The sequence below is a fragment of the Cervus canadensis genome, chromosome 24 (assembly GCF_019320065.1).
Source record: "Cervus canadensis isolate Bull #8, Minnesota chromosome 24, ASM1932006v1, whole genome shotgun sequence".
Classification (NCBI taxonomy): Eukaryota; Metazoa; Chordata; class Mammalia; order Artiodactyla; family Cervidae; genus Cervus; species Cervus canadensis.
Window position 1 is genome coordinate 45,441,232 of NC_057409.1, and position 22,116 is coordinate 45,463,347.

The following is a 22,116-nucleotide window of genomic DNA, read 5'->3' on the forward strand; positions in this document are numbered from 1 at the left end:
CGACGTCCGCGCGTAGCGTGCGTAAGGGAAGGAGGGGTGTGCGCGAAATACGACTCGGGTTCCCGGAGCGGGCCGTGAAGGGGGCGTGGTCCGAAGAAGGAGGTTTGTGATTGGTGGGTTCTGCCCTGGCCGGGAAGTTTGAACGGAAGTCTGGGGAAAGGCCTGAGAGGAGCAGAGGAGAGGGAATGAGCCCAGAACCCCCGGCAAAAAGGGTAACAGTTGTGATACCAGCGCTGCAGTAGGGGCTGCCCGAAGGTCGCTTCCAGTAATGGGGTAGAGAGTTTGGAGTAAACCATGCTCCCCTTTCGCTAGGCTCAACTTTCAGGTGAGGTTTTTCTAGTCCTTTAAGCCTTAAAAGAGACACAACCCCTAAGATATTAGAGCAATTCTGTCCTCTTAGAGAGATATGTGGGAAGTCTTGTTCAGTCGCTCAGTCGCGTCCTCTCTTTGCGACCCCATGGACTGCAGCACTCCAGGTTTTCTCATCCTTCACCATCGGCTGGAGTTTGCTCAAACTCATGTTGATTGAGTTGGTGATGCCTTCCAATCAGCTCATCTTCTGTCATCCCCTTCTACGTGCTCTGAATGAAGAACAGATTCCCCCTTTTCTCACACCCTCGAGTTTCTTTGTAGGTACACAAAGATTTCTAGGTTCTTGGGAATTTATATAAAAAGTCTAATGCCTCTCTGATTGGCACCAGGGAGCAGGACACAGGAAAGGCGTTAGTTACACATTTGCTGTCTTTCGTGTTTGCCGCCAACGAGATTTGCTATTTAGGATTTTCAAAAACCAGCTTGAACAATAGGAATGTGGTAGATGTCCAACAACAATCTGGGGCCAGTTGTGTATAAATACATTGCTGTTGTTGTTCAGTCACTAAGTTGTGTCCAACTCTTTGGGACACCATGGACTGTAACCCACCAGCCTCCTCTGCCCATGGGGTTTTCCAGACAAGAATCCTGGGGTAGTTTGCCATTTTCTTCTCCACGTGATCTTCCTGACTCAGGGATCGAACCAGTGTCTCTTGCATTGGCAGGCGGATTCTTTACTCCAGAGCCAGGAAAGCTCTGTGTATGAATAAGATTTGGCCAAATGTATGCTAAAGACAGAGAAGGGAAGGGAGAGTCCAGTATTCTAAACTCAAGTGCTTGTGAGGCAAGGAACTCTAAAGAATCTTGTGGGAGAGAATATTAGTGAGAATTTAAAATATTACGGTCAACATTTGAGGCATACTATAGGCCAGGGATTGAACTAGTCACTTCATATATTAACTGTCCTGTGTCTATATATGTGTGTGCTTGAGCACATGTACTGTTTTCTTTACTCCATATATCAAGTATTAATAGCCTCAAAATAGCACAAATGAGCAAATAATAAAATGTAATTTTCTTGTATATACTTATATATATAAGTGACTTCATAGTGGTGTAATATGCTAGCCTACTCTAAATTATTGAGTTCCACAAGACATCATCATAGTGTGACCAATTAAAATTATTTATTATTACTAAATAAATCTACCTACTGCTTTCTAAAAATAACTTGTTAAAAAGAAGCAGAGGCTAATTATATAATAATGAATATGTAACCATATTTTGGCCATCAGCATTCATCCTATTTTGTGAATCACTTTACTGTCTCTTATTATGTAGAAGGTTACTGAAATGAAATCCAAAAGCCCAAACAAGTTCATGTACTTCAAATGCAGATTTTGACTTTTGTGGGCTTATTTTTAGATTGACCTTTTAATTATCTGTCACTATTGATAGGGATGGGGAGTTCTTATGTTTTAGAAAGAATATTAATTGTAGTAACCATTAAATATACAGTTTTTTCAGTAACTCTAAGGTAATTAAAGTCTATGAGAAATACAAATAAAGATTTAAAGGGCAGAGTAAAGAGACAGACTGAAGTAAGCACAAGGTTCTCCACCCACAGTCAAACATTTACACAACCTATAGGAGCCACTTCTGGAGAAAGTAGTAACTCTCAATTCATATGTCTGTATGAACTGTCATTTACGGTAAGTCATAACATTGTAATTCCTTCTCATAGCTCCCACTAATATTACTGTAATACCTGTTTTCTTTCTTCATCCCCTCTTCTTTTTTCTTATTTTGTAAATGACTACTTTTCTAACCAGGTGGCACTAGTGGTAAAGAACCTGTCTGCCATTGCAGGAGACATAAGAGTCTTGAGTTGATCCCTGGGATCCCTGGGTCTAGGAAATGGGAACCCACTTCAGTATTCTTGCCTGGAAAATCTCATGGACAGAGGAGCCTGTCAGGCTACAGTCCATGGGGTCGAAAAGAGTTGGACACATTTGAAGTGACTTAGCACACATGTACTTTTCTAACAGGGCTTCCCAGGTGACTCAGTAGTCAAGAATCTACCTACCAATGCAGGGGATGTGGTTCAGTCCCTGGGTTGGGAAGATCCCCTGGAGAGGGAAATGGCAACCCATTCCAGTATTCTTGCCTAGGAAATCCTATGGCACAGAGGACCCTGGCAGGCAACAGTCCATGGGATCTCAAAAGAGTTGGTCACAACATAGTGACTAAACAACAACTTTTCTAACAATCATGGGCACAGACAGTCCTACTTTCTCTTTATTCTTTCTGAGAACCGCACTTTCCTTTTTTGCTAGAGGTTTTACATATACAAAGCTACTGTAGCCAGTTGTTTGAATTTACCCCTCCTTTCTAACAGATAGAGATCTCTACAAGGATTTTATTATGCTCATGGTGCCCAGAAGGCCATGGCTCATCTCTGGACTCTTGACAGTTCTCAAGTGGTCCTTGGGGCTCTCAGAACTTTTGTTTTACAACTTAATGTAATAAGTAGAAAAACGAGGAAAATTGAAAGGAATCCTAGAAAGACTAATTTACACTGAAAATGACAACATTAAAAGGTCACAAACTCCAGTGTCTACAGAGGATAGGCCTACATCATAAATAATAAAATTGGCCCTCTGTAATATAATAGGGTCAATACCGAAATCAGATTGATTATATTCTTTGCAGCCAAAGATGGAGAAGCTCTATACAGTCAGCAAAAACAAGACCTGGAGCTGACTGTGGCTCAGATCATGAACTCCTTATTGCCAAATTCAGACTTAAACTGAAGAAAGTAGGAAAAACCACTAGACCGTTCAGGTATGACCTAAATCAAATCCCTTATGACTATACAGTGGAAGTGAGAAAAAGATTTAAGGGACTAGATCTAATAGACAGAGAGCCTGATGAACTATGGACGGAGGTTCGAGACATTATACAGGAGACAGGGATCAAGACCATCTCCATGGAAAAGAAATGCAAAAAGGCAAAATGGCTGTCTGAGGAGGCCTTACAAATAGCTGTGAAGAGAAGTGAAAAGCAAAGGAGAAAAGGAAAGATATTCCCATTTGAATGCAGAGTTCCAAAGAATAGCCAGGCGAGATAAGAAAGCCGTCCTCAGTGATCAATGCAAAGAAATAGAGGAAAACAACAGAATGGGAAAGACTAGAGATCTCTTCAAGAAAATTAGAGCTACCAAGGGAACATTTCAGGCAAAGATGGATTCGATAAAGGACGGAAATGGTATGGACCTAACAGAAGTAGAAGATATTAAGAAGAAGTGGCAAGAATACACAGAAGAACTGTACAAAAAAGATCTTCACGACCCAGATAGTCACAATGGTGTGATCACTCACCTAGAGCCAGACATCCTGGAATGTGAAGTCAAGCGGACCTTAGAAAGCATCACTACGAACAAAGCTAGTGGAGGTGATGGAATTCCAGTTGAGCTATTTCAAATCCTGAAAGATGATGCTGTGAAAGTGCTGCACTCAATATGCCAGCAAATTTGGAAAACTCAGCAGTGGCCACAGGACTGGAAAAGGTCAGTTTTCATTCCAATCCCAAAGAAAGGCAACGCCAAAGAATGCTCAAACTACTGCACAATTGCACTCATCTCACACGCTAGTAAAGCTCAAAATTCTCCAAGCCAGACTTCAGCAATACATGAGCTGAGAACTTCCAGATGTTCAAGCTGGTTTTAGAAAAGGCAGAGGAACTAGAGATCAAATTGCCAATATCCACTGGATCATCAAAAAAGCAAGAGAGTTCCAGAAAAACATCTATTTCTGCTTTATTGACTACGCCAAAGCCTTCGACTGTGTGGATCACAATAAACTGTGGAAAATTCTGAAAGAGCTGGGAATACCAGACCACCTGACCTGTCTCTTGAGAAACGTGTATGCAGGTCAGGAAGCCACAGTTAGAACTGGACATGGAACAACAGACTGGTTCCAAATAGGAAAAGGAGTATGTCAAGTCTGTATATTGTCACCCTGCTTATTTAACTTCTATGCAGAGTACATCATGAGAAACACTGGGCTAGAAGAAGCACAAGCTGGAATCAAGATTGACAGGAGAAATATCAATAACCTCAGATATGCAGATGACACCACCCTTATGGCAGAAAGTGAAGAGGAACTGAAAAGCCTCTTGATGAAAGAGGAGAGTGAAAAAGTTGGCTTAAAGCTGAACATTCAGAAAACTAAGATCATGGCATCTGGTCCCATCACCTCATGGGAAATAGATGGGGAAACAGTGGAAACAGTGTCAGACTTTATTTTTTGGGGCTCCAAAATCACTGCAGATGGTGACTGCAGCCATGAAATTAAAAGACGCTTACTCCTTGGAAGGAAATTTATGACTAACCTAGATAGCATATTAAAAAGCAGAGACATTACTTTGCCAACAAAGGTCATCTACTCAAGGCTATGGTTTTTCCAGTGGTCATGTTTGGATGTGAGAGCTGGACTGTGAAGAAAGCTGAGTGCCGAAAAATTGATGCTTTTGAACTGTGGTGTTGGAGAAGACTCTTGAGAGTCCCTTGGACAGCAAGGAGATCCAACCAGTCCATCCTAAAGGAGACCAGTCCTGGGTGTTCATTGGAAGGACTGATGCTGAAGCTGAAACTCCAATACTTTGGCCACCTGATGTGAAGAGCTGACTCATTGGAAAAGACCCTGATGCTGGGAGGGATTGGGGGCAGGAGGAGAAGGGGATGACAGAGGATGAGATGGCTAGATGGCATCACCAACTCAATGGACATGGGTTTGAGTAAACTCCGGGAGTTTGTGGTGGACAGGGAGGCCTGGCGTGCTGCGATTCATGGGGTCGCAAAGAGTCAGACACGACCGAGCGACTGAACTAATATAATAGGAAGTGGTAAAGACAGTAGCAGATTGAAAGGACATGTCATATTTGAAGGAGGCAGTCACTGTTTACCACCATCCAGTTATAAAATGAAGGCAACATTTAGCCAAACTTTCAAATTTTTCAAGGGACATCAGATACATCAGATTTTTATGTATCATTTCTCAATTTACCAATGTTGACAACAAATTAAATTTATTTTTAAAACATGTATCAAATTAAATGTATGCATAGGCCAAATTTTGCCTGTAGGCCACATATGTGCTATTTCTCTACTAAAAGGTATAATGAATGGATACTGGAGATCTTAAATTGGTTCCTGTGAGGAATTTAATGGAAAGAAATGGAAGAGGGGTGATGATTTTAAGAAGTTTTTTTTGTTGTTGTTGGGATTTGAGTTGGATCCCATCTGATATTTTTTGAGAGATTCCAATAAATGTTTTAATTCTTTTCAATTTTTCTTGGTTTTGGACAGGTGTTTTTTTGGTGTTTTTAATAAGCTTCTACCAAAACTGGACATTGAGAGGAATGAACTTCACATGAGGTATGGAACTCTAGCATATAATTTTGTCCCCCAAATGCCCGATAAAACAAGATTAGAGGATAAAGCTATTTGGGAATTTGAAAGCTTATTTTTTGACTAATCTCGCTAGTTAAGTGACACTTGTAGCATAGGATTTAAACATGTGCATGGCAAAATTGAAGCTTTAGCAAAGTACAAATTGCTACATGTCAGGACCCTAAGAATTACCTTTAACACTCAGTGAACTCTCAAATGCAATGATTTGACTGACCATATTTGCATGCATTGTACTTTACCCACTATGAAGAGGATGGGAAATATCAGTTAGAAACATAATAAATCCTCAACAAAATACTTGGAAGCCAAATCCAGCAACATACAAAAAAGAATTAAACACCTCGACAAAGCAGGATTTGTCCCAAGAATGCAAGGTTGGTTTCACATTTGAAGTTCAATTGACATTATAATCTATATCAATAGAATAAAAAGCAAAACTTGCTTGATCATATTAATAGACACAGAGACAGCATTTGAAAGAACTCAACAAAATAGAATCTCAATAGGTTCTTCCACTTGATAAAGGACATCTGTGAAAAACCCATAACTAACATCACTTTTAATGGAAAGTCTGAATATTTGCCCCCTAAGAACACAAGCATGGCAAAGATGTCTTTTACTATTTTTAATTGACATTGTGCTTCCCTGGTGGCACAGACAGCAAAAGAATCTGCCTGCAGTGTAGGAGACCTGGGTTTCATCCCTGGGTCGGGGAGATCCCCTGGAGAAGGGAATGCCTACTCACTCTAGTATTCTTGCCTGGAGAATTCCACGGACAGAGAAGCCTGGTGGGCTAACAGACCATGAGATTACAAAGAGTTGGACATGACTGAGGTACTAACACATAACAATCAACATTGTACTAGAGGCTTAAGCTGAGACAGATAAGAAAAAGAAGTAAAAGACATCCAGATTGGAAGGGAAGAAGTAATACCATGCAGATGACGTGATCTTGTATGTCAAAAGTCCTAAGGAATACACTAAAAAATAATAGAAATAATACAGTTCAGCAAGGTTGCAGGATATAAGATCAATATACAACAATTAATTGTATTGCTCTACACTAGCAATGAATAATCTAAAAATGAAATTAAAAAATAATTCCACTTATAATAGCATCAAAAAGAATAAAATATTTAGGAATAAATTTAATAAAATAAAGATCTTGTATACTGAAAGCTACAAAACATTGCTGAAAGAAATTAAAGACCTATGTAGCACTAGGTATTCACTCTGGCCCCTCTTGGTTCAGCTCTGCTTCCCTCTGAGACAAAGGTGCTGTTACTGGGAGGGGAGAGATCTCATGCTTAGAAGAAACAAAATCAGCTCAGACCTAATCCTCAGGGCTTCTGCACATTGGGACCTGATACTGCCCCTGATAGGGTAGTGATACCCACTGAGCATAGGAGAATCCCCAACTTAGGCATGGCTCTGGCTCTAGCCTCTCCATCTCCAGCCCCAGAAAACTGATAGTTACCACTGAGAGAGCTAATTCTTAGGTAGGTTGATAAGGAGTCGGGGGCCCTTGAGGAGAAGAAAAAGGGGTCCAGGGTTCTCAAGGAAAAAGGGACAAACTTTTTTTCTACATTGCTTTGTCCTTGCTTAGTCACATCAGACATTTTTTCTTAAACTCTGAGTTGTTATGACAACCATCTTTAAGACTAACTTTCTTTAAGCCCAGAGCTAATGATTATACAACAAAACAGCTCATTTTGCTCAAGGGTATGTTTTTACTTAAGCTCTGTATTAATGATTATATAACAACAATGTTTCTTGCTTGAGGACTTGTTTTTCCTTCACAAGAACCTTCTGACTAACCTTAAGACATATGTTGTTATCTTAAGACATGTGTTGTGGGAGTGGGTCTGGTAAGACCTTTCTGTTGTTAGTTCTAATCTTGTTAATTTGAGATGTATGTTGTGGGAGTGGGTCTGGTAAAAGTCTATAAGGCCTTGATAAGACTGGCCACGGGGGCACTCTCTGTCCCCCTTCTGATGTCTATGCCTGAAGCTTTCTCTGTCCTTTCTCACTGTAATAAAACTTCTGCCACACAAAAACTCAGTGATCAAGCCTGCTCCCTGGTCCCGAAGCTAAATCCTCTTCGGAGATCACAAATCCGACATCCTAAGCTATCACCAGCACACCTTAGGAGAAGATGTGATCAGTGCTCACTTCAGCTCCAGCTCTCCCACCAAAGCTGCCAGGCATACATATAATGAACAGAGATGCTGCAGCCATGAAATTAAAAGATGCTTACTCCTTGGAAGGAAAGTTATGACCAACCTAGACAGCATATTAAAAAGCACAGGCATTACTTTGCCAACAAAGGTCCATCTAGTCAAGGCTGTGGTTTTTCCAGTGGTCATGTGTGGATGTGAGAGTTGGACTATAAAGAAAGCTGAGTGCCGAAGAATTGATGCTTTTGAACTGTGGTGTTGGAGAAGACTCTTGAGAGTCCCTTGGACTGCAAGGAGATCCAACCAGTCCATCCTCAAGGATATAAGTCCTGGGTGTTCATTGGAGGGACTGATGTTGAAGCTGAAACTCCAATACTTTGGCCACCTGATGTGAAGAGCTGACTCATTTGAAAAGACCCTGATGCTGGGAAAAATTGAGGGCAGGAGGAGAAGGGGACGACAGAGGATGAGATGGTTGGGTGGCATTACCGACTCAAAGGACTTGGGTTTGGGTGCACTCTGGGAGCTGGTGATGGACAGGAAGGCCTGGCATGCTTCTGTCCATGGGGTTGCAAAGAGTTGGACACGACTGAGCGACTGAACTGAACTGAACTGATGCTCCCAAACAAGGACATCCCTTTAAGCCTGGGATTGGTAACTGTTTTACTTAATGTTACAGAGACAGAGAAGTTAAGCAAAGTGAGAAGACTGTAGAATTTTTTCCAAACAAAAGAACGAGGGAAAAACCTTGAAACAATAAAAAAATGAAACAGATCAGGCTTCTTGAAGGGAGGATGGCCAAAACTTTTGTGGACATGTTTTAAAACAATCAGAGGCTCCACTCCAGATCGTTAGAATTCAGAGATCAAGCACAAGGGAAATAAGATATCAAGTAGATTTGGTGAAGCTATTTCTAATAAAACAGACATAAGATGACCTTGATTGGTAGAAAAAAGAAATCAGACAGGCTGGGGACCTTGAGACTTAAGGAATATCAAAGTGGTAAATAGGTTTTATTTTTGCCTTATATATTATAGAACTGATGCTTAAGATTTCAGAAACATCAGTAGACACAGACAGATCTGTGTCTTGAAGTCTCAAGAAAAGCCTCTCTCTAGACACAGCACTAGGAAAGAAGAAGCCTTTCAAGATAGAAAACTTGTAGAAACCAAATTCTCTACCCAAGCCAAATATCACAGAAACAGAACTGTGGCTATACCCAACAAGCAGTGGCTAAGGGGGGAGTCTCAACTTCCTAAAATAAGGGGCCCTAATGCCCTTGCCGGGGTAGTGTCAGAGAAGGCTACGTAAAGAGCCTGGACTCCAGCACTAGGAACAGGCATTCTCTACCATCCCCCCACCCCAGTGCAGTGGCTTCTTTGTGGAGAGTCAGGACTTTCACCATCATCCAGCATGAATGAGATCTCCACTACCCACAGCGTCATCACAGGCCGTGTGTGGAGCCAGAACATCACATCCGGCAGGAACAAGAAACCGTCCCCTTCCATCCAGTGTCAAGACAGGCCACATATGGAATCTGGGCTTCTCTCTCCATCTGGTAGTCATGAGGCAGCAACACTTCTCAGCTGCAGTGGTATCAGAGAAAGTAAGTTAGAACCAAATGTTTAAATAGGATTTAGAATCTTATAACATAGTATGAAAAATTCTAGTTTTCATTTGAGAACCACTCATTACAACAAGGATGAGGTAAGTCTCAAGCTGACTGGAAACCAACAACCAATATACTCCAAAAGTGAGGTGTCAGGGTTGATAGAATAATCTGACAAAGATTTTAAAGCAGCATTGAAAAACATGTTTCAGCAAGCAAACACACTGGAAACAAATAGCTTCAAGAAAGAAACTGAGTCTCTCAACAATGAAATATAAGATACAAAGAAAAACATAAATAAAAACATAATGGGCGGGCTCAAAAGCAGAATGTAGGGAATAGAGGAAAGAATAAGGGAATCTGAAGATAGAGTAATAGAAGATACCCAATCTGAACAACAGAGAGAAAATAGCCTGGGAAAAATAAGACAATCCAGAATATTAGGAGCTTGTGAGACCATCACAAAACACCTAACATTCATGTCATTAGACTTTTGGAGATGAGGAGAAAAAGAGTAAGGTTGAAAAAGTATTAAAGAAATAATGGCTGAAAAGTACCCAAATTTAGCAAGATACTTAAATAACCAATGGATTTAAGATTCTGAGTGAATCTCAAACAGGATAAACCTAAAGAAATCTATACCAATATCCATCATAGTTAAACTAAATACAAAAAGATCTTGAAAGCATCCAGAGAAAACTGACAGCAAATTTCTTATCAGAAATTGTGGAGGCCAGGCGGAAGTAAAAATGTTTTTCAAGTGCTGACAAAAAGGAACTGTCAATCCAGAATCCTATACCTTAGTGAAAATACCCTTAGAAATGAAGGGACAATGAAGACATTTTCAGATGAAAGAAAACTAAGAATATTTTTAACAAGCAGACTTATCCTAAAAGAATAACTGAAGAAAATTCTCTAAACTGGAAGGGATCAACAAAAGATAGAACTTTGTAACATCAGGAAGAAAGAAAGAACACAGCAAAAATATGAGTAAATACAACAGGCCTTCATTTTCTCTTAAGTTTTCTAAATTATGTTTGATAATTGAGGCAAAAAAATTATAACATTGTTCGATGCTGTAATTTTCCTTTTATATACATGTATAAATGTATAGAGGAAATATTTAAGAGTTTTATGATAAATGGGCAAGGGCAAAGGAAGGTATGGTCTCCATAGTTCACTCAAACTACTGTATGATGATGACACCAGTAGACTGTGATAAGTGATGGAGATATGATATCTAGATCCAACTACTTGAAAATGTATACAAAGTTGTATGCTTAAAAAACACTATAGATAAATCAAACTGGAATTCTCATAATGCTCAAGTAACTCAGGAAGGCAGGAAAAATGAGACAGCTTGGGGAAGAGGTGGCGCTGGGGAACAAAACAAACAGAACAAGATTTAAAATGACGGCCACAGCCTAAACACATGCATGATTAAGTTACATGTAAAAGGACTGAGGCCACCAGCTCAATGACAGAGATTGACAGAAGCTGTTAAAAAGCACACCTGTGTTGTCTACAAGCAACCAGCTTCAGATATAATCATATAGTCAAGTAGAAAGTTAAAAGATAGAAAAAGATATAATATGCATACATTCAGTTCAGTTCAGTTCAGTCGCTCAGGCGTGTCTGACTCTTTGTGACCCCATGAACCGTAGCACGCCAGGCCTCCCTGTCCATCACCAACTCCTGGAGTTTACCCAAACTCATGTCCATTGAGTTGGTGATGCCATATAACTATCTCATCCTCTGTCATCCCCTTCTCCTCCTGCCTTCAGTCTTTCACCAACATCAGGGTCTTTTCAAATGAGTCAGCTCTTCGCATCAGGTGGCCAAAATATTGGTTTCAGCTTCAACATCAGTTCAGTTCAGTGGCTCAGTTGTGTCCAACTCTTTGCGACCCCATGAACTGCAGCATGCCAGGCCTCCCTGACCCAAACCCATGTCCATTGTGTCGGTGATGCCATCCAACCATCTCATCCTCTGTCATCCCCTTCTCTTCCTGCCCTCAATCTTTCCCAGCATCAGGGTCTTTTCAAATGAGTCAGCTCTCTGCATCAGGTTGCCAAAGTATTGGAGTTTCAGCTTTAACATCAGTTCCTCCAATGAACACCCAGGACTGATTTCCTTTAGGATGGACTGGTTGGATCTCTTTGCAGTCCAAGGGACTATCAAGAGTCTTCTCCAACACCACAATACAAAAGCATCAGTTCTTCGGCCCTCAGCTTTCTGCCGTAAGGGTGGTGTCATCTGCATATCTGAGGTTATTGATATTTCTCCCAGCAATCTTGATTCCAGGTTTGCTTCTTCCAGCCCAGCGTTTCTCATGATGTACTCTGCATAGAAGTTAAATAAGCAGGGTGACAATATACAGCCTTGACATACTCCTTTTCCTATTTGGAACCAGTCTATTGTTCCATGTCCAGTTCTAACTGTTGCTTCCTGACCTGCATACAGGTTTCTCAAGAGGCAGGTCAGGTGGTCTGGTATTCCCATCTCTTTCAGAATTTTCCACAGTTTATTGTGATCCACACAGTTGAAGGCTTTGGCATAGTCAATAAAGCAGAAATAGGTGTTTTTCTGGAACTCTCTTGCTTTTTTGATGATCCAGAGGATATTGGCAATTTGATCTCTAGTTCCTCTGCCTTTTCTAAAACCAGCTTGAACATCTGGAAGTTCTCGGTTCACATATTGCTGAAGCCTGGCTTGGAGAATTTTGAGCATTACTTTACTAGCATGTGAGATGAGTGCAATTGTACAGTAGTTTGAGCATTCTTTGGCGTTGCCTTTCTTAGGGATTGGAATGAAAACTGACCTTTTCCAGTCCTGTGGCCACTGCTGAGTTTTCCAAATTTGCTGGCATATTGAGTGCAGCACTTTCACAGCATCATCTTTCAGGATTTGAAATAGCTCAACTGGAATTCCATCACCTCCACTAGCTTTGTTCGTAGTGATGCTTTCTAAGGTCCGCTTGACTTCACATTCCAGGATGTCTGGCTCTAGGTGAGTGATCACACCATTGTGATTATCTGGGTCATGAAGATCTTTTTTGTATAGTTCTTCTGTGTATTCTTGCCACCTCTTCTTAATATCTTCTGCTTCTGTTAGGTCCATAACATTTCTGTCCTTTATCGAACCCATCTTTGCCTGAAATGTTCCCTTGGTAGCTCTAATTTTCTTGAAGAGATCTCTAGTCTTTCCCATTCTGTTGTTTTCCTCTATTTCTTTGCATTGATCACTGAGGAAGGCTTTCTTATCTCTCCTTGTTATTCTTTGGAACTCTGCATTCAAATGGGAATATCTTTCCTTTTCTCCTTTGCTTTTCACTTCTCTTCACAGCTATTTGTAAGTCCTCCTCAGACAGCCATTTTGCCTTCTTGCATTTCTTTTCCATGGGGATGGTCTTGATCCCTGTCTCCTGTACAATGTCACGAACCTCCGTCCATAGTTCATCAGGCTCTGTGTCTATCGGATCTAGTCCCTTAAATCTATTTCTCACTTCCACTGTATAATCATAAGGAATTTGCTGTACTCCAGCTATTTTATCCTTCCTTTCCTCCCTCCCCCAGAACTGTTGGCAATCTCTCTTCTTTGTGTTGTCTCCATAGTTTTGCCCTTTCCAGTATGTCATGTAGTTGAAATCATCTAGTATGTAGGTTTTTCAGATTAACTTCTTTCACTTAGCAATATGCATTTGAGTTTCCTCCATGTTTTTTGTGGTGTAATAGCTCATTTATTTTTGTTGCTGACTAATGCATTGTATCGCTGTACCACAGTTTCTTTATCCATTCACCTATTGAAGAACATCTTGGTTGCTTCCGAGTTTGGGCAATTATGAATAAAACTACTATAAATGCTTGTGCAGAGGTTTTTGTATGGATGCCAATTTTCCAAGTCATTTCAGTAAATACCAAGGCATATAGGGTTGATGGGTCATATGCTAAGAGTATGTTTAATTTTGTAAGAAACTGCCAACTGTCTTCCAAAATGACTACTGTTTTTGCATTACTACTAGCAGTGAATGAGAATTCCCGTTGCTCGATATTCTCACCAGCATTTGGTATAGTCGGTGTTTTGGCTTTTAGCCATTCTAATAGACGTGTAATGGCATCTCATTGTTTCATTTTGTAATTCTCTGATGACATATGTTGAGTGTCTTTCCATATGCTTACTTGCCATGGGTTTTCTTTTTTTCCTTATTGCTGAGTTGTAAGAGTTCTATATACATTTTGGATACAAGTCCTTTACCAGATATGTATTTGGCAAAGATTTTTCTCCCAGCCTATGGATTGTCTTTCATTCTCTTAATAGTGTCTCTCACAATGCAGAAGTTTTAAATTTTAGTGAAATCCAACTTATCAGTTTTTTCTTTCATGAACTGTTTCTAAAAAGTCATTGCCAAACCCAAGGTTACCTAGACTTTCTTGTATGTTATCTTTGAGGAATTTTACTGTTTTACACATTTATGACTATGATATCTTTTGAGTTAATTTTTGTGTTGGGTATAAGATCTGTGTGTAAATTCATTTTTTATATATGGATATACAGTTGTGCCAGGGCCATTTGTTGAAAAGATTATCTTTTCTCCATTGTATTGCCTTGATCCTTTGTCAAAGAATATTTTGAGTATTTGTGTTGTTCTATTTCTGGGCTCTTCTTTCCATTCTATTGAGCTTGTCAATAGCTTTTTAATAATTTCCCTTAATTTCTTATGCTGAGTTGAGTTGAATTTTTATCAGTTCCTGCTGAAATATCACTGATTAATTCAAACACTTGGTACATGCCAAGCACTGTGCTAATCTCTTTACATAAATTTAACCACAGCAGTCTTTTGAAATAAATGAGGAAAGTTGGGGTTTGCCAGTTTAAGTAACATGTTCAAAATCATACCACTTATAAGTGATCCAGACTCTGTCTGACCGCCTATATTGTATTATCTGTCAAAGATGACCTTGTTACTCCTTACTCGGACTATTTCAATTGCTCTAATAGTCTCTCTTCTGCTAATTACTGCCTTTAACTGGGAAGCCCAATTATACTATAGTTGTCTTCTAAATTAAATACTGAGTTCTCAGCCAGCATTTAAAGCCTGACCTACTTCTCCAGCTTTTTTCCCCCAGTATTCTTACTTGCTCAGTTGGACTGCTCTATGATTTTATATTACCCTCTCTGCTTTAATATGTCAGTATGTGACCTAACCTATTCCTATACTTGCTACATCTCCAAGTACTAAAATTCCTTTTGTCAAAATTTATCTCAAATGCCTCTTCTCTCTTGACCCTTCTCCATTTTGTATCCCAGCTTCACACTAAAACTGGAATTGAGAACTTTCTCCTTAAAATAACCAAAGCATTTCATTTAAACCTCACTTGTGGCACATCTATATGCCTTGTGTTTAGTTATGTGAATTTAATTTATTGTTACTACTAGACTGCCACCTCCTCGACAGCTTTTCTAGTTTATAGAACCTGGCATTCATTTAAAAAAATTCCTTGAGTATATAATATCTATACCAAGAACTGCACTGAATATTGGAGTGGCAAAGATAAAAGACACGGCCACTGCCTTAAAAAAAAAAAAGGACAGAATAGTAGAAGCCAGATCAGAAGGCAATTGAAAGTGAAAGTCATTCAGTTGTTTCTGACTCTTTGTGACCCCATGGACTATATAGTTCATGGTATTCTCCAGGCCAGAATACTGGAGTACATAGCCTTTCCCTTCTCCAGGGGATCTTCCCAACCCAGGGATTGAACACAGGTCTCCCACATTGCAGGTGAATTCTTTACCAGCTGAGCCACCAGGAAGCAGTTACTTTTCTGTAATTTAAGTTGTGTTATGAAAGTAAACCTCTCATACTGTGGGATGAAGTATGGAGTGTGGAGTACTTAATACAGTTTGAGTTTGGGAAGGAGAGAAGACTTATCAGAGGACAACAGATAAGAGTTAGGATCCTGACTAACAATATATGGAATAGCAGAAAGGCCTAAGAGATCATAACACATTTGGTGTGCATGTAGTTCAGATTAGCTATACCATAGTGACTGAGTTAAAGAATGGCAAAGAATGACATCAAAGAAGCAGAGAAGGGCTACATGCTAAGGAAATGTCTGAGTCTTGCAAAAGAGGAAGCATGAAGGATATGAAATTCAGTATAAGGTCTCACACAAGGAACTATCATGACCTCATTCATGCAGATGGACCATGTTATGTGGATAATAAGTTGGAATTGGCTGAGACTAATGGCAATCCCAAAGAATGCTCAAACTACTGCACAATTGCACTCATCTCACATGCTAGTAAAGTAATGCTCAAAATTCTCCAAGCCAGGCTTCAGCAATATGTGAACCGAGAACTTCCAGATGTTCAAGCTGGTTTTAGAAAAGGCAGAGGAACCAGAGATCAAATTGCCAATATCCTCTGGATCATCAAAAAAGCAAGAGAGTTCCAGAAAAACACCTATTTCTGCTTTATTGACTACGCCAAAGCCTTCGACTGTGTGGATCTCAATAAACTGTGGAAAATTCTGAAAGAGATGGGAATACCAGACCACCTGACCTGCCTGTTCAGAAACCTATATGCACCCATCAGAAAGCAACAGTTAGAACTGGACATGGAACAACAGACTGGTTCCAAATAGGAAAAGGAGTACGTCAAGGCTGTATATTGTCACCCTGCTTATTTAACTCATATGCAGAGTACATCACGAGAAACGCTGGGCTAGAAGAAGCACAAGCTGGAATCAAGATTGCTGGGAGAAATATCAATAACCTCAGATATGCAGATGACACCACCCTTATGGCAGAAAGTGAAGAGGAACTAAAAAGCCTCTTGATGAAAGTGAAAGAGGAGAGTGGAAAAGTTGGCTTAAAGCTGAACATTCAGAAAACTAAGATCATGGCATCTGGTCCCATCACCTCATGGGAAATAGATGGGGAAACAGTGGAAACAGTGTCAGACTTTATTTTTTTGGGCTCCAAAATCACTGCAGATGGTGACTGCAGCCATGAAATTAAAAGACGCTTACTCCTTGGAAGGAAATTTATGACTAACCTAGATAGCATATTAAAAAGCAGAGACATTACTTTGCCAACAAAGGTCCATCTAGTCAAGGCTATGGTTTTTCCAGTGGTCATGTATGGATGTGAGAGCTGGACTGTGAAGAAAGCTGAGTGCCGAAAAATTGATGCTTTTGAACTGTGGTGTTGGAGAAGACTCTTGAGAGTTCCTTGGACTGCAAGGAGATCCAACAGTCCATCCTAAAGGAAATCAGTCCTGGGTGTTCATTGGACGGACTGATGCTGAAGCTGAAACTCCAGTACATTGGCCACCTGATGTGAAGAGCTGACTCATTGGAAAAGACCCTGATGCTGGGAGGGATTGGGGGCAGGAGGAGAAGGGTATGACAGAGGATGAGATGGCTGGATAGCATCACCAACTCGATAGGCATGAGTTTGAGTCAACTCCGGGAGTTTGTGATGGACAGGGAGGCCTGGCGTGCTGCGATTCATGGGGTCGCAAAGAGTTGGACACGATTGAGTGACTGAACTGAACTGAACTGAATGACAGGAAGGAAGACCAGCTAGCAGCATGTTACAGTAATCTAGGCTGTATAGTATTTGGATCTGAGTAGTCCAAGGAGAAAAGAGGACTTAGTTTGAGAGATGTTTAGGAGATAGAATTTATATCGCTTCTCGGCCTTTTGGCTAAGATAAAGTGTGGAATGTATAAGACTTGGTGATGGGATAAAGTAATTTAAGATCTCAAGTTCTGTATACCAGGGGATTCATCTAAACAGTATCTTTGTCCGGGTACTTTGAAGAGATATTCCTTCCTAGTCTACTGTAAAAATTACTAGAATCCATTTCCCTCCTCATCACCAACAGCCTCCTGGCCAAAAGAGCCTCTATTGCCAAAGGAACTTGCCGAGGAGGTTCTGCCTTATTATCAGAGCCCGCTTCTAGTAGATAAGAGCTCCTGCTCACATAGCCAAACTTGAGAGAGATATACTCTGAAAATGAAAATTAGAACTAATCTTTCTTTGAAATAATGTTGAAGATAAGTACTTAGATATATCATGTGTTAAATGTCCCTTTTATGGTCTACTCTAGGAACATAAAACTGTTTATGCCACTTTGGTGACAAATTCTAAACATCCTTCTCTTTTAAAAAAACTTCAAATTCGGTTGAAGTCTTCTTATATATACTGATGAATAACGGAGTAGGGAATGGTTCGTCTCAGCAAGAGGTAATATTTTATTGGTGACATTCTTGAGAACTGCTATCACATAATGACAATGGTAATAAAAAAGTAGACCTATTTTTAGTTTGTTTTATTATTGTCTTTAAATTTTTCTTGCAGCTAATGCATCCCATATTGCATGCTCCCAGAGCTCATAGTTTCCTCTCTCCCCTCTGCCCCAGTTAGTACACCACTGCCTACATCTGAGTTAGAAGTTGTGAAATGGAAATCAGAGATACATTTTGAGACAGGGAAAATTTCTGAAGGAAAGAAACTTGGGCATAAATTTATGTTCTCCATTTCACCAATGAAATGATCTGGGCTGATAACAATTTCTCTGAGCTTCAGTTTTCCCACTATTAAGATGGGGTTAAAATACCTATTTTGTTGTGGATTAAATAATGTAAACTTTCTGTGCTCAGTCATGTCTGACTCTTTGCAACCCTATGGACTGTACTCTACCAGACTCCTCTTTCCATGGGATTTTCCCAGCAAGAATACTGGAGTAGATTGCCATTTCCTCCTTCTCGGGATCTTCCCAACCCAGGGATCAAACCTGGGTCTCCTGTATTGCAGGCAGATTCTTTATAGCCGAGCCACTGGGGGAATAATGTATGTAAAGTATCTGACACTTAGCAAGTATTCTCAACCAATATTAATTCTCTCCTATTTTTATATTTTATAGCTTCCCAAGATATTTTGAATATATTTTTTATGTTTAAGGAATTTCCAATCTTAAAGTGCTGCTTCCCCAGGGGAAGCTCTGAAAACGAAATTTCCAGACTCTCGTAGTAAAGGGACAGACATGTGACCTAGGCTTCAACATTCAGCACACCTACATAGACTTTGATTTGGAATCTAGTAGCTTTGAGGAAGCCAAGATTCTGCTTGGAAATCAATTTGCTGATAAAGGCATCTGACATTTGTGGGAGGCGGTGCTTGTTAGGTTAAATTCCTAGGGCAGAAGTCGCTTGGCGGGAGCGGGGGTGGCAGCAGTTGCTTTTAGTGTTTTTTGCAGCAGAAGTACGTAGTGCTCTGACTTCCTCATTGGGCCAGTTAAGCTTCCTTTCTGCTCATTCAGTAAGAATTAGCATATGTTACTTGCCACAGTGAGCCTTAACTGATATATATTTCATCATTAGTATTGCTTCCTTTGAGTAGCAGGCTAAGCAGAATGTCAAGGTAGAGGCAGTAGTGTAAAAATGGCACCCCACTCCAGTATTCTTGCCTGGAAAATCCCATGGACAGAGGAGCCTGGTAGGCTACACTCCATGGGGGTCACAAAGAGTCGGACACGACTGAGTGACTTCTCTCTCTCTAAATAAAAGTACATAGTTCTGGAAAGTATATCCCAGAAAAGTTTGGTGAGCTATAATTGGAGATTGAGGAATATAACTTTTGAGGAAATTACATATAATATTAGAATACTTTTGTCAAATGTTTTTCTCTGTAGCTCTTGGAAATAGTTAAGAGAACTTAGGCTTTTTAGTCCCCCAAAGAAATTCTTTCAGAACCAGTTTATAAAGAAAATTTAATCCCTGGATATTGATTCTGCAAAGCAGTCTCAGGTGAGTTCATCAATTCGTGTCAAAGCCAGAATCAAAATAAATCAGGCATTATATGGCATATTAAATTTCTGGAGCTCAACTTATTTCCCTTAATCTCTTAGCAGCAGTAACAGAGTGGCAGCTCTCACTCACTGCAGTGGGGAAGTAACAAAGCAAGAGTAAAATTGCTGTTGCAAAATGAAGCACATCAACGCTTTTCCATCTAACGCATTATGGTTCATGAATCTCCCAGGAGCCAGAAAAACACAGTGAAGTCTTTAAAGGCGAATCCAGATGTCAGTCATCACCACAGCAGTGCTTTAATTATCAAAAAACAAAGAAATAACTCCTTAGGTACATTCTAAGCAGGTGTTCCTTCTCAGAAAACAGAATAGCTGAAGAAACAGCTGTGGCATTCTATCTGCTTCAAGAGGAAAGAGAACTGCAATCTAAATAACAGAGACTTCTCTGATGGAGCAGAGATAAATCACAATTGTCAGAATTTTGCAAGTATTAACATTATAACATGATGACTAGTTAATATTAATTACTCCATTTTCCAGGTGAGAAAACTGAGTGCCTTATATGACAAACATTTCTAATTCAAAGTCTGTCAGTCTTCGACAAGTTTACCACAAAATGAATTGATTTTGCAAGATCTTTTAACTATCAAATGACATGAAGTGATTTTTTAGAAAACATTTGTGTGTTTTACACAAATAGTCCATTTTCATTTTGGAAAATATAAAGGTGAACAAAAAGGAAACTTTTAAACTATCTCTAATAACTGCTATTTCAAACTGGGATTTTAAAGTTGGCCCATGGTTAGACTTCAGGGGATCTGTGAATCTCTGAAACAAAGCAAAAAAAAAAAAAAGACCGTGTGCATTTTTCTGGGGTGAGGGTATATATACCTTCATCAGTTTCTCAAATTGTCTGTCATTCAATAATTATGAACTACCTCCATCCTTCTGGACTTTATGTTGTGACTGGAGGAACAAAGATGCTGCCCACAAGTCACAGCCTGAGAAGGAAGGGGGCCTTTATCTAAAATTTTATGTTGGCCAAAACAAGTAGTAATTTCTAAAATTTGACTTGGCTTTTGTGCAGTAAACTGTGGAAAGTTAGGAATATTTCCTTTTCTCCTTAAGGGTATTATTTATTTATTGACTTATAAGTCGATATACAATGTTGTATTAGTTTCTGGCATACATCAAAGTGATTCAGATGTATGTATATTTGTATATATATAATATATACACTCTTTTCATATTCTTTTCCATTATAGTTTATTTGAAGGTATTGAATATAGTTTCTTGCGCTATACAGCAGGTCCTTGTTGCTTACATATTTTATATATAGTAGTGTGTATATGTTAATTCCAAGCTCCTAGTTTATCTCCCCCTCCCCATCTCCTTTGGTAAAAATAAGTTTGCTTTCTATGTCTGTGATTCTGTTTCTGTTTTGTAAATAAATTCATTTGTATCATTGTTTTAGATTACACATATGATTGACATTTTATGATATTTATCTTTCTCTGTTCGACTTATTTCACTTATGGTCATGTCTAGGTCCATCCATGTTGCTGCAAATGGCATTATTTCATTCTTTTTTATGGCTGAATAATATTCAGCTGTATATACCACATCTTTATCCATTCATTTGTTGATGGACATTCAGATTGCTTCTGTCTTGGCTATTGTAAATAGTGCTGCAGTGAATACTGGGGTGAACATTGGAACATTGAAGTATCCCAATGCACTGATCCACACAGCAGTTTGGAATCTCTTATCTGGTCTTCCTGTGAGTGTAAATATATACTGTATAGTTAGGTAAGTCAATTGTGATGATAGAGTAAATCAAACTCACAGTAATAATAATAGTAAGTTAGGAATCAAGTTTGTAGTTATTACTATTGTATTACTTTAAGTATTTGAAAAAGTAAAGAGAATTTAATATTAGCTTGTAATTTAAATCAGAAAAGTTAAGGAAGTTTGATGTTAGACCTCAGGTGTTAATTTGAACTGTAGAAAGAATAAGAATTGTGCTTGAATGTTTGAGAGCCCTAATGTAATACATGGATGAGTTCAATTCATTAGATTTTTTGATACTGATTTATTTTTATTGAAGGATAGTTGATTTACAATGTTCTGTTAGTTTCAGGCGTACAGCAAAGTGATTCATATATATATATATATATATATGTTCTTTTTTTTTCAGATTCTTTTCCCATGTAGCTTATCACAAAATATTGAGTGTAGTTCCCTGGGCTATAGAGTCTGTCTTGTTATTAATTCATTAGACTTTTAATAGTTATAAATCTTAGGTTTTGCCTGTTGAATTGTTTGTCTGCTTTGTCAGTTGGGTAAAGTAGCTTAGATAATCAGATATCTTAAATGTGTCAATATGGTTTAAAAGACTTAATTTTTTTTTGTAAGTGGGGAGTTATCTTTTTAAGGAATCTTAATCTGTTGAACTTATGAATTATTTGAACATTCAGCAAAGAATGAATAAAAGTGATTTATAATGTATTTTTATGTCCCACAGTATTGATAATGATGAAAAAGCCTGACCATATCAAGTATTAGAAAGATGAAGATCTCTTTGCTTGAGGGGATGCAAAGTGATGGAATCCTTTGAGACACAGTTTGACAGACCTCACAACTCAATGATTCTATTCCTAGGTATTTATCCTAGAAAGGTTCTTACATGTATATACTAAGAGATATGTTTCAAGAATGTTCATAGCAGCC

At 39.2% G+C, this 22,116-nt stretch overlaps 1 protein-coding gene across 2 annotated transcripts in view; it reads left to right on the plus strand.

Moving 5' to 3' along the window:
- The first annotated feature begins 5,694 nt into the window (after nt 1-5,694).
- The window catches only part of FTCDNL1 (formiminotransferase cyclodeaminase N-terminal like), a 155,408-nt gene continuing 138,986 nt past the window's right edge, over nt 5,695-22,116 (plus strand). Inside the window, exon 1 of one of the 2 annotated variants that reach the window (XM_043446068.1) lies at nt 5,695-5,749. The gene's annotated coding sequence lies outside the window, so the exon portion shown is untranslated. Of the gene's footprint in view, nt 5,750-21,110; nt 21,167-22,116 lie in introns of those variants that run through there. The other variant, XM_043446069.1, reaches the window with a different exon arrangement.